The following is a 12054-nucleotide window of genomic DNA, read 5'->3' on the forward strand; positions in this document are numbered from 1 at the left end:
TTGCCTTTTCCCTCCTTGATTGATAGAGGATGTCAAGGGAGTTTCTCTCTCCCTTTTCCTTAAGAGAAATGTGTCCTCCTTTTGAGGGGTTTGGAGGACCGAGGCATCAAATGTAGAGTCTTGCCTTGTAGGTATGACTTGTTCAGTGGTCTGAGGAGTATCCACTGTTTCCTTTTGCTGGGCAGGCGGCTCCTGCCCTTGTTTTTCTTGGTGCTGTTCCTCTTGCTGTTCTATGTCTTCCTGCTGCTGTTCCTGCTGTTGCTCTTGCTCTGCCTCCATTTCCTTTTCCTTTCCTTTTTCTGAGACTTTTCCAGCAACCTTTGTAGTTTGTTGTGGAGTAGTTGAAGAGGAGGCTGCTGCTCCAATTTGTGTGCTTGGCAGTGAGGGGACCTGTGCATAAAACTCAAGGTCAGCCATCTTCTTTTGATTGTTCAGAGCTCTTTGATCAAGCTCTTTTTGAGTTATATCTTCTTCTAGAGTTCCCCTTTTCCACTTGCTTTGATTGGCATATTTTTCAATTTTGGGGAGGCTATGATGACCGTAAGCAGACAGTTTATATTTGAGTCTCCTCATTGTGATGAAGTTGTTGGGGTCATAGGGTTTCCATATAAAACTGTACTTCAAACCAAATCCCACCAGTATTCTATCTGCCTCCTTCCACCCTTCATCCCTTTCATTGTAGACTAAATGGCCAAGTTGGCTCTTGATTTTCAGCTGTGCTTTCTTGCCTCTGCCTGAGAAGTGGAACATATCCACATAGCCAAACTGCCTGAAGTATTCTAAGGCAAATAGCCTCATGGGCACAAATTTGGGTAGTCTAAATGGGGGTAACTCACACCCATATATTCTGATAACGGTGTGGTGTTGGTAAAGATACCAGTCCCCAATACTGTATACTTTTGACAAATGTAGGCACCTTTTCATGTCCTCTGTCAGTCTAGGAGGAGGTGAACCAATCAGTAGAGTCAAGGCTGGATGGATGAAGAGATCAATAAACTCACAGTAGGTATATGGAGAGTAGCATGATACATGGAAAACAGATGTCCAATATACTACTGATCTCAGATTGCCCTGTGCATCTACTCTCTTCATTGGGAAGGAGAATTTATCATGCTGGAAGTATATGAGCAGATGATATAGGTAGGAGGTGTACCTAAACACTCTTTCTCTTGGCAAATTCATCAACTGTTCATGCATTTTGTCTGATATGTATGTTGCATAATCATAGTGGATTGGTTTCCTTCCTGGGGAGAACATAAGCATCATTTGTATAACTGTTTCATCAATATGTTCTATTGAATCATATCCCAGGATGGGACTGATCATGTCAACCAGGTCTTGGCCCAATTGATTGAGGTAAACACAGTTGATGGGAGGAATCTGCAAAGTGTCAGCTTTGATGAAGAGCTGGTTGACCTTAGTGATTTGGGCCTCTGTGGTTCTGGCTCCCTGTACTATTAAATCAGCTAGTGACAGAGGGACCAACTTATGCTCTGTTTGGAATTGCAACATCTCCCTGATGGCTTCAGGGGTAATGAGGAACAGGATTGAACCTTCAGCATCTAGCACTGCTCTCTGGGATGCATCATAGTGTTCAGCAACTATGTGCACAAGCTCAGGGAATTGATTAACCTGAGGAAGTTTGAATATTGGGAGGAATGACTCCCAAATTCCCAAGATGTCTGTCCCCCTCTCATGTTTGATCTTTATCTCGTTTAATATTTGCAGATGGAACCTGCTTCTGCTCATCATTTCCTCTGTAATCTTGTAGTCCAGGTCTGCCAATGCTCTGGTGTCAAATGTTCTATTAGGGACATTCAGGGGAGCCACATTGAGGGCTATGGGAGCTACAGGGGGGTCCATGATTTTCCTTTGCAAATTTTACTCTTACTCAGGGGCTGTGTTACTATGCAGAGTAACAACAGCACAGTTTCTTTGTAGAGGGATGGAAATGCAAGTGGGAGGTAAATGCCGGGTGTGCAGCAGTTGAAATGCTGTTTTTGTAATTAAGAGCGAAGCTTAGCCCTGTTTTGGCACCTTTCAATGTTAAAAATTGGTTTCAAATGCGCCTGCCACGATTGCGCAGACAGGGCCTGGTTTCTTAGCAAAATGCCACTGGGAAAGGCTCGGCCGGTGTTTTTCGAAGTGATAATTGGAACTTTGAGGCTTTGCTGAGGAATTCAGTGGTGAATTTCTGATTTTCGGCTTTCATTAAGCTCTCTAAGGCGTTAAATAGATAATTGCAGGCGCACAGAGGATGAATGATGAGGAATACCTGGTAAGACAACGCGCAGAGGTCGTGACCGCAGGTTGAACTGGTGCGCTGGAGGCCTTCTGGTCAGTTTAGCAGGTTGGTAGACAATTTGGACGTTGTTTGCATGCAGAGCAGAATAACGACGAACACGCAAAATGACCAAAAAACACGAAATTTTGGGTGAAATAGACCTTTTTACGCTTTTGGCGCGAATATGTGCTGACGTCAGCATGACGTCATAGGGTGGGGTCAAGGTCGGATGACGTCATGCTGACGTCATCAGGTGACGTGGCGCTGTCTGGTTGGTACACGGTGGCGGTGACATGGCAGGACAGGTGGACCAATGGGAGGGACAGGGAGGTCGACGGGGCAGCGTACCTGGGTGACGGGGCGGTGACGCGTTGCTGACGCGGGTAGGCGGGATGAGGAAATCCGGAAACCAGCAGTGGTTTCATATCGCACCGCCTCCTGTACGGGGCGGTATCGGTCAGTAGTACCTCCGACGTACGGTGGTGAGGGCACGTAGCAGTGGGATGACGTCCTCCAAATACGGACGTCGGGAGATATCTATCGGTCATCGGATGGGCTCCGACGTCACGATGATCGTTAGATCTACGGACTTTGATCGGACGGCGGGCGCGAGGCAGATGTGACGGGAGGTTAGTACAGGTATCGGTCAGACGTCGGAAGGGGTCCAACGCGATCAGGGCCGTCGGATCTGTAGGCCCTTGATCTAATGGTGGTCGGGGAGGTGACATGTGTGGAATATACGGATGAGGGCGGAGACAAATAAACCATGCTTTTGAGCGCTTTTCTAATGTATTTCGATAAAAACAATTATACGCGCCAACCTTGGCTAACAGGCGGAAAGTGGGTTTTATGCTCTTTTGGCTCTTTGAAGCGGGTAAGGTGGGGTTTAGGGCCCTTTTTAAAGGTTTTATGTGCAAAAAAAGGGGGGAGATAGAGGAACTGGCTTATGAGGAAAAGGGGTATTTGGCATAGGTTTATCAATATGACCTGATGTCATTTGATCCCTGACTTGTAACTTTATTGGCTATAATGCCAAGGGGGTGGGTATTTATAAGAGTTTGGGATTTATACACCTTGGTGTTAGTAATATTAGGGGAATAGGCGATATGAGGATTTATACAATAGAATTAGTGTTAATATGAATGAAGGGAGCAAATGAAGGGGATCTCACTGAGTTTATATGAAAATGATTTGGTTTTGAGAGTAGATCAAAATGAAAAGTTTTTAGACAAGAAATGTGGCTTCTGAATGAACTAGAACCACCATAAAACCATGATCTCTCTTCATAAATCTCAGCTGAAAGGAAGGGAATGTTAGTGATGAAATGAAGGGGGAGAGGGAGGTTAGTCATGCTCCTGCTGTAGTCTTTTACTTTGCTGCCCATCATCACCATTCTTGCAATGATAGGACTCACTTTCTGCGACCCCAACTACCTACCCAGCTGCTTGCCTAGCATTTTTTGTTTCTCCTTGGAGGGTGCACTTGGACTTGCAAACCCTTACTTGCCTTTTCTTTTCTTTGGCTTTTTCTTTATTCTTTTCTCTATCTATTTCTACCCTTATCTCTTCCAAGGTCCCAGATTAAGCTGTTGGGAACCTTTGCTTCTCTACCTAAACTACTTGTCTGCCAAGATTAAACAGTTTGGACAGACTTCTTTCTCTATTCTATAACTCAAAATTGAACACATGGCATGATCCAGATTAGACTGTTGAATCATCCACAAAATTGAAATAAGGTCCTCAATACTTGAAACACTTTACCCAGCTCTTGCTTTCTAGGAAATATGGGATCTTTGGGATACCAAAGCAGAGCATATTTGGCCTTTCTCTTGCCAATCATGAAATATGAAACCTATTGGTATAGGTATCCAACAGTGGCTCCACATGGGGATGGTTTTTCTTTTGAAAGACCAAGAACAGCAGGTCAGATTGCCTTGTTCCTTGACTGCCCATCTTTGTCTTTGAAATGTGCTGCATGAATGTGTCAAAATAGTGTGTTTCTCTTTTGGGAGACCTCTGATTCTATTTGCCTTTTACTGCTTGGTAAATTACTTGGGAAAACTGCTTTTTACAATCTAAAACAGAAAACAATATGTACATCTGCATATATACAAAGAATCTTTAGGTTCCACTCATGGGGAATAATCAAAGTAGTGCTTCAGCATCCTGCCATTGACAGGACCTTCATCCAAGTCAGTTTCAGTAAGACTTTTGAGGAAATAAGTGTTGTTACCTTGTACTGCTTGGACAGCAAATGGTCCTTTCCATAAAGAGTCAAACTTTCCATGTTTCCCTTTCTCTTCTCTTCTTGCATCCCACTTTAGCACTTTGTCCCCTACATTGAAATCTTCTGCTTTGGTTCTTCTATCAAAGGCCTTTTTCAGTTTCTCTTGTAGTATCTGCACTCTGCTGAAGACTTGTTCTCTGGTCTGCTGTAAACAAATTATCTGGTTAATCCTTCTTTGCATGTCATTTGGCTCTGCTTGGCTTTCTTGTAGAAGTTTCATAACCGGCACTCCCAGTGATGAAGGAAATCTGGCCTCTAATCCATAGACTAACTCATATGGGCTGATCCCAATTGATCTTTTAGTTGTTAGTCTGTCTGCCCATAAGGCATTTATTAGTTTCTTATGCCAGTTCTTTTTGTTCTCTTCCAGCACTTTCTTTATGATATTTATCAAAGTTTTGTTTGATGATTCAGCAAGGCCATTTCCTTGAGGATAGTAAGCTGTAGAATGGCCCAAAGTAATGTGAAATTTATGGCAGAAGTTTACCATCTTTTTGGATCTGAAGGCAGCAGCATTGTCTGTTATTATCTTGTCTGGGCAGCCAAATCTAGCCAGTATATTGTTTTCCAAAAACTGAATGATTACTGAATCATTTGCTTGTCTGCATGGGGCAGCTTCAATCCACTTGGTGAAGTAGTCTGTTGCTGTTAGAATCCATCTGTGTTGCCCTGAAGATGAGGGATGAATTTCCCCAATGAAATCCAAGCCCCATTGTTGAAAAGGTCTCTCTGTTGCAATGGGCTTCAAAGGAAGTGGCAGCAGCTGTCTTTTGCCTTCAAACAGTTGGCATTTGTGGCATGAGGCTGTGAATTTCTTCACATCAGAGAACATAGTAGGCCAGTAATAACCAGCCCTCAATATCTTGTCCACAGTGGACTTCCAGTACAAATGTCCACCACAGTCTCCCGCATGGAAGTCTTGCATGATTTTGTTAGTTTCATTCTCCATTAGACAGTGCAGCAAAATACCTTCATGGTTTTTCCACAGTAGATTTTCATCCATCACACAAAATCTAGATGTTTTCATTTTTAGGAATCTACACTTAGTTCTGGACAGTCCTGGGGGAGCACACAGGTTTTGTAACACATAACAGATATCAGAGTACCAAGGAGATTGTTCAAAGGCTACATTGATCTTTGGAGTCGCCAGCTCTGTTTCACTGTCCAGTTGGTTGATGTCTAAGGCTTGGAAATTTGCTTCTGTCATTAATTTGGCCAAACCTTGCCCTTTTATCAGCTTTGTAGGCTTTATTTCAATGTCAAATTCTAGTATATTGGCAATCCATTTTCCTCTCCTACCCTCTAAGTTTTCTTGGGTGAGAATGTCTTTGACAATAGGACTTGGTACATAAGCCACAACATGGGAGTAGAGAATGTAAATCCTAAAGTCTTTAATAGCTTTGATCAAGGCATAGGCTTGTTTTTCCATTATTTGGTACTTTAGGGGAGCATCTCTAAGAGCTCTGCTGAAAAAGGCAATAGGTTTCTCATTCCCTTGGTCATCTTTCTGTAATAAAACAGCAGCAATAGTATGTTGGGAGGCAAAGGAGAAAATGATGAAGTCTCTGTCAAACTGCGGATTGGTTAACACTGGGGTTTGAGTCAGGGCCAACTTTATACTTTCAAAGGCTTGTTTTGCTTCAACAGTCCATTTGACCTTTGAATCTTTCTTTAGCATATTGTTTAGTAATCTGATTAACTCTGCTAAATTTGGGATAAACCTTCTTAAAAAGTTGATTTTTCCTAAGAATCCTTGCAGCTCCTTGACATTCCTTGGGTGAGGCATTTGTAGGATAGCTTGTATCCTATCTGGATCAATTCTTATGCCATTTTTTGAAATAATATGCCCTAGAAGTTTCCCTTCTTCCAAGCCAAATAGTGACTTCTTGGGGTTTAAGGAAATACCATATTTCCTGCATGTTATGAAAATCTGTCTCAAATGTTTCAAGTGTTCTTGGTCAGATTTTGAAAAGGGTGTTAGATCATCTAAGTAAATGACCAAGAAGTCATGAATCTCTTTTGCAAAAGCAATGTCCATTGCTCTCTGAAATGTTGCCCCTGCATTTTTCAATCCAAAGGGCATTTTCACATACTTGAAAGTGCCCCATGGGGTAGTAAATGCAGTTTTGTCTTGATCATCAGGGTGTACTAGGATTTGATTGAAACCTGAGAAACCATCCAGCAATGATATCCTTGAAGCTCCTACTACTCTTTGAAGAATGTGATCCATTTTGGGTAAGGGGTAGTTGTCTTTGAGTGACACTTGGTTCAAATTCCTTAAGTCTACACAAAGTCTAATCTCACCAGTTTTCTTTCTTGTAGGGACCAAATTTGAAATCCACTCAGAAAACCTGATTGGTGCTATGATACCAGCTTTGAACATTTTCTGTAATTCCTTTTCAATGGAAGGAAGGAGCACAGGATTGATTCTTCTCAGTTTCTGTTTGAATGGTTTTTGATTAGGCTTGAGGGGAATGGTATGCTGGATAACAGAGGTATCATAAGACTTCAAGTCCTCATAACCCCAAGCAAAGACATCTTGGAACTCTTTAAAGAGATCAATATATTTGGGTTTTTTATCAGGGGGCAAAGCAGCAGATAGCTTTATTATTTTAGGCTTGTCAGTGGTACCAATGTTACATTCTTCAATTGTTGCATCTAATGGCTGCATCTTTGGTTTCCTGGGGACATCATTTGAGTCAAAAATGTCCTCTAGTGGGGTAAGGCCTGCTGGAAGGAGATTGTCTTTGAGTTGTATGATTTCATCTTCAGCGTTGCTCACCTCTTCACAGTCAATTTGGTGTATTTGCTGAATGTTTTCTTTGTTGAAAATGGTTGGACTGAGTAATTGTTTGGCTGTTCTAGGTGACATTGGGTGGGCAGACTGTTGAAACTGTAATTGTGATTGACTTGCTCCATCAAACATTTGTGATTGACTTGCTGTCTCAAGGTCAATATTTAATCCTGTAAACTCTTGTTGCAAGGTTAAAAAGTTGTTTATTTGCATGTCATTCTCAAATACTTGCCACTCTTTGACATTGTTTGGAATAGAAGGCCTATATTTGACCTCTGCCGTGAAACAATTGTTGGGTTCTAATGGGAATTTAAAGGTGCTGGCAAATGTTGCCAAGCTGTGTGCATGGAGATTGTGGCCCCTTGGAATTTTTGTGATAACAAACTCGGAGAAAGTCTCTAATATTTCAATTACAGCAGACCTATAGGACCTCAATCTTTTGTCATTGGTAACAAAATTTCCTTTCACTTGTTGAATCACTAGATCAGAGTCTCCCATGATGGAGAGTTTAGGGGCTTGTAGTGATTTTGCTACTTTTAGGCCCAACAACAGAGCTTCATATTCTGCTATGTTGTTAGTGCATCTAAACTTTAATCTGAAAGCCCTGCCTTCTGCATAGCCTTTCTCTTTGTTATGTATCCATACTCCCGCCCCTGCCCCTAACTTGTTAACTGAGCCATCAAACTCTAGGACCCACAGAATATCTTGCTGAATAGGAGATTTAACATTCTGTTCATGGGATGGCAATGTGAGCATGAGTAGAGGTTTCTTTTCCCATTTGTTTCCTAGGATAATTTCATCATTTGTTTGACAATCTTTGACAACCAGAGGAGGGTTGATGTGTATTGTTGGGCTGATTGAAATTTGGCAGGTGCTACTTGTTTGATCAATGTTTTTTTCTTGTATGAGTGTTTCGGTCTTAATGTCATTGTGTGAGAAGCTTGCGCTGTCATTGAAGAGGATGAAGGAGTCTATGTCCGAATGGACAGCATATATTGGAAAATTTTGAGGCTTTTCTTCACTGCTGACCATATACTTCATGAGTGTTTCCCTATAAAGTCTTTTTGGTTGCCCAAAGACAGAGATGGTTGCATATGACATATCTAATTGCAGGGAGCCTTGGAGCTTGGCTCCCCATGATCTTGATAAGAGCATCCCGTATTTGGGTGGGATATCAGCAACTACCACATCCATTAGTATGGTTTTGTTGGGAAATTGAACCAGGGACACACATAAATCTTTTATTAGGCCCAAACATTTGACTTGACTAGAATCAAAGGAAAACAGGTCTTTGTATGGTCTTGTTATATCCAAGTTTAATCTTTCCATGACAGCTTTTGGCATAAGGTTGTGAGAGGCACCTGAGTCAAACATTGCATTATGCAGTATTTTATCATGAACATGCAGGCTGAGATAAAAAGGTAAAACCCCTGTGACTACTGTTTTCCCATCTACCTCTGGGCCAAACAGTAATTCTGGAGTGTCATCTAGCACATTTACATCATCTTTGCTATTGGTGAACTGTAGGGATTTCTTTATCTGTCGCTTGTATATGTCATGCTTGGCTAGCTCTGAAAGGGGAATTGCTATTTTTAACTTGCCAATCTCTGCTCCTAGGTCAAAGGGTTTGTCAACTTGGATTTTAGAGTCACGGATAGCAGTCCTTTCTCTGTTCATTAAATCTTCTTGTTGGATTTCATCTTGATTTTGGAACCTGCCCCTCATACCCATGTCTTGAGGGGTAATGTTCGGATTTGGGTGGGAGGATGAGGTTGCCGTGGGCTGTTGTAGTGGGGACAGTAATTCAGTGACTTCCTCAACCACTACTTCTTTTGTAGGCAAGTCTGTTTTGTCATCCGGTTCAGTGACTAAGGTTTCTTTAGATTGCTGTTTCTCCTTTACCTTTTCAGGCTGATTTACATTTACAGTCCTACTCCTTAGTTTGTATTGTTTATGGACTTCATAGACAGCAGTATCATACCCTTGTTTAAAGTCAAAGGATTCTCCTGATTTTGTTTGAAATGTTTTGCTTTCATCCTCTTCATGGTCTTCTTGTGTTAAGAAAACATGGCTTTTACCGTCCAGACCCATTAAGTTGATTTCAGGATCTTCATTGAGCTGATTGGCTGAGGAAGTTTCTGCATAGTTTTCTTGAAAAGGGGGTCTAATGTCTTGGTCTGCACTTGTTTTTCCTATGTTTGGGTTCTGCGTTCTCCTAAAATTTGGGTTTCTAGGAGGATTGCTTTGTGGTGCCTCCCATGATGACTTTCTTTCAACTGATTCCACTCTTTCACCCAGTCTCTTCATGCTGTTTAGTATTGCATCCAACTTTTGATCAAGGCCCGAGGGCTCTTCTCTGAAGCCAGCCTTCTTTTCCAGCTTTTCCCTGTTTCTCTTGGCAATTAGGTTGGCTTCTACAGTGACTGCAACTCTTTGAGCTTCTGCAAGGGTTGGAGGATCTCTTTCTTTCAGCTGATAGGCCATATCAGAGTCAAAACCGTCAGGAAAGTTATACAGGGCCAAATCAGGAGGGGGCCTTAAGTTCTGGGGGATAGCATTATATACATTGTTAAACCTAGCACAATATTCCAAGACTGTTTCTTGGGGACCTCTTTTGATAGTGTTATATTCACCGAGTATGTGTAGAGGATCTTTCTTCTTCTCCCATCTGTTGGTAAACTCTTGGTACAGGAACTCAGGGGTTGCAATGGAATTTGCATTCAGGGATCTAAACCAAGTTCTGACATCCCCGGTTAAGCTTTGAACAAAAATTCTCATCCTGACACTGTCATCATCTATTTCAAAGGTCTCAAAGTGATCTTGCATCTTCTTAGCATGCTGGACAGCTGTCAAAGGGCCATTGGAGTCAAAAAATGAGATTTTGGTTTGGTAGTCTTGAGGTAGAGCCGGTGCATTGGCTGGTATCTGCAGAGGAGCATATCTGTTAGCCATGTTTATGGGGTTTATAGGGTTAATAAGAACAAATGGGACAGCTGGGATTACAGGTGTAACAGGGTTAATAGGATGGGTAACAAGCGGGAAACTGGTTGAAAGAGTGTGTGCAGATGGTGAAGATGGGAGAGGAGGGCTTTGAGGGGTTGATGATGAACTGGGGGAATTAGGTGTGGAACGGAAAAGGACTTTGCAAGGAGTTGGAATAAGGATAGGTTGGTCTGAACTTATATCTGAATCAGCAGGCTTCTCCCGCTTTTGCTGTCTCCTTATGTTCTTTGGAATGATATTTGGGTTATCAACAATGATGGGTTGATCAGGGTCAGGGTTTGCCCTAGTGTGCCTTGGGTTTCTTTTGGGAGCCAGCTTCTACGTATTCTTTTAGAACTTTATACAGGAGGATTTATATGTACAAGGACTAGGTAAGGATTCTGGAATGACTATATATGTTTCAAAGCTAGGATGAAGATTCCCTAGTTAGCTCTTCCCTAAAGCTGTCCCTGTGTTTACAGAAACAGTCCTAAGGCCTCTTGGCTAGTTTCAGGCTTGATGGTAGCTTTGGAAGATAGATAGTATCTAAAAACTTTTAAGAAGTCCCCAGCGGAGTCGCCAATTATGTTAACACCCAGGTTGTTCCCTATGACTCCCAAGGGAATACGGCCGGGGTAACCACTAACCAATCTTTGGATCACTGTTTCTAGCCAAACTGTGATCAGAGAGGGCTCTCTCTTTATGATTTATAACTGTTTATGATAGGGTTTTAGGCTAGCTATTATGCACAGGTTTTGTTTATGTTTTGGTTGAAGAATATCCTTCAGATCTCTTATGATGTGATATTCAGAGAGTTAAGTATCATTGGGCAATGGAGTCTGTGGCTGTAGGTGTCTAGAAAACTTTGAGATGAACCGGTGAAACTTACAGGGCCATTTGGATGTTTCATAGAACAAATTTTGATTAATAACAGGAAACAGGTAAGACAAACAATGAAAGCATTCAAGAATTTTCACTCGTTGTTAACTGTTTCCACCAAACTGGTTACGAGAAAAGACAGATGTCACAGGGGCAAACTTGAATCCCTGGGAATGTCTATCACAGCGAAAGATATAGATTCAAAGTGCAGCAACTAAGAATTACACTTCTGTTACTATATCTGAGGAAAACATGGATAATAGCTCAGTTTGAGTTCAGGGTAATCATGGATTAAGTCCTGGAACTATTCTTCTACTTTGCTATTAAGTGTAAAATATCTGAACGATAAAAGAGAACAAAAGACTCGAAAACATGTAATACAGAGATTTGAGAAAACTTATTGTTTTATGAAACACTCTGGAATCCTGCAACATTCACCATTCATCACAACGCATCAAAGTACACCAAGCTTTGGAAATTCCATTCTCCTTTTGTATTATTTCTCTGAGAATTTTTTACAGCAAGCGAGAGCTCTTCAAAGGAAAATTACAACAACCCTTGCTCTATCATGCGCAGGGGTTTATATAGAAATAAGTATACAAAATATCTCAGGCATTGAGTCATCTGAGAGAGAGAAAATATCTTCGGTAGTGTTCAGAAAGTACGCAGGGAGTTATTACAACATTAAATGCAGAGTAAATGCCCTTTATGTCTGTCAGATGATTGTTTTGACTTTAAGGAGTCACTGAGTCGGTTACATTACTATGTACCGATCCTGTAGGTACGCATTTACTTTTGCCTGCGCAATGAATTTCATGGCTTTGCCAGC

Source organism: Pinus tabuliformis, chromosome 6 (assembly GCF_031772625.1).
Source record: "Pinus tabuliformis cultivar Carrire ecotype Pingquan chromosome 6, CPIR1, whole genome shotgun sequence".
Lineage (NCBI taxonomy): Eukaryota > Viridiplantae > Streptophyta > Pinopsida > Pinales > Pinaceae > Pinus > Pinus tabuliformis.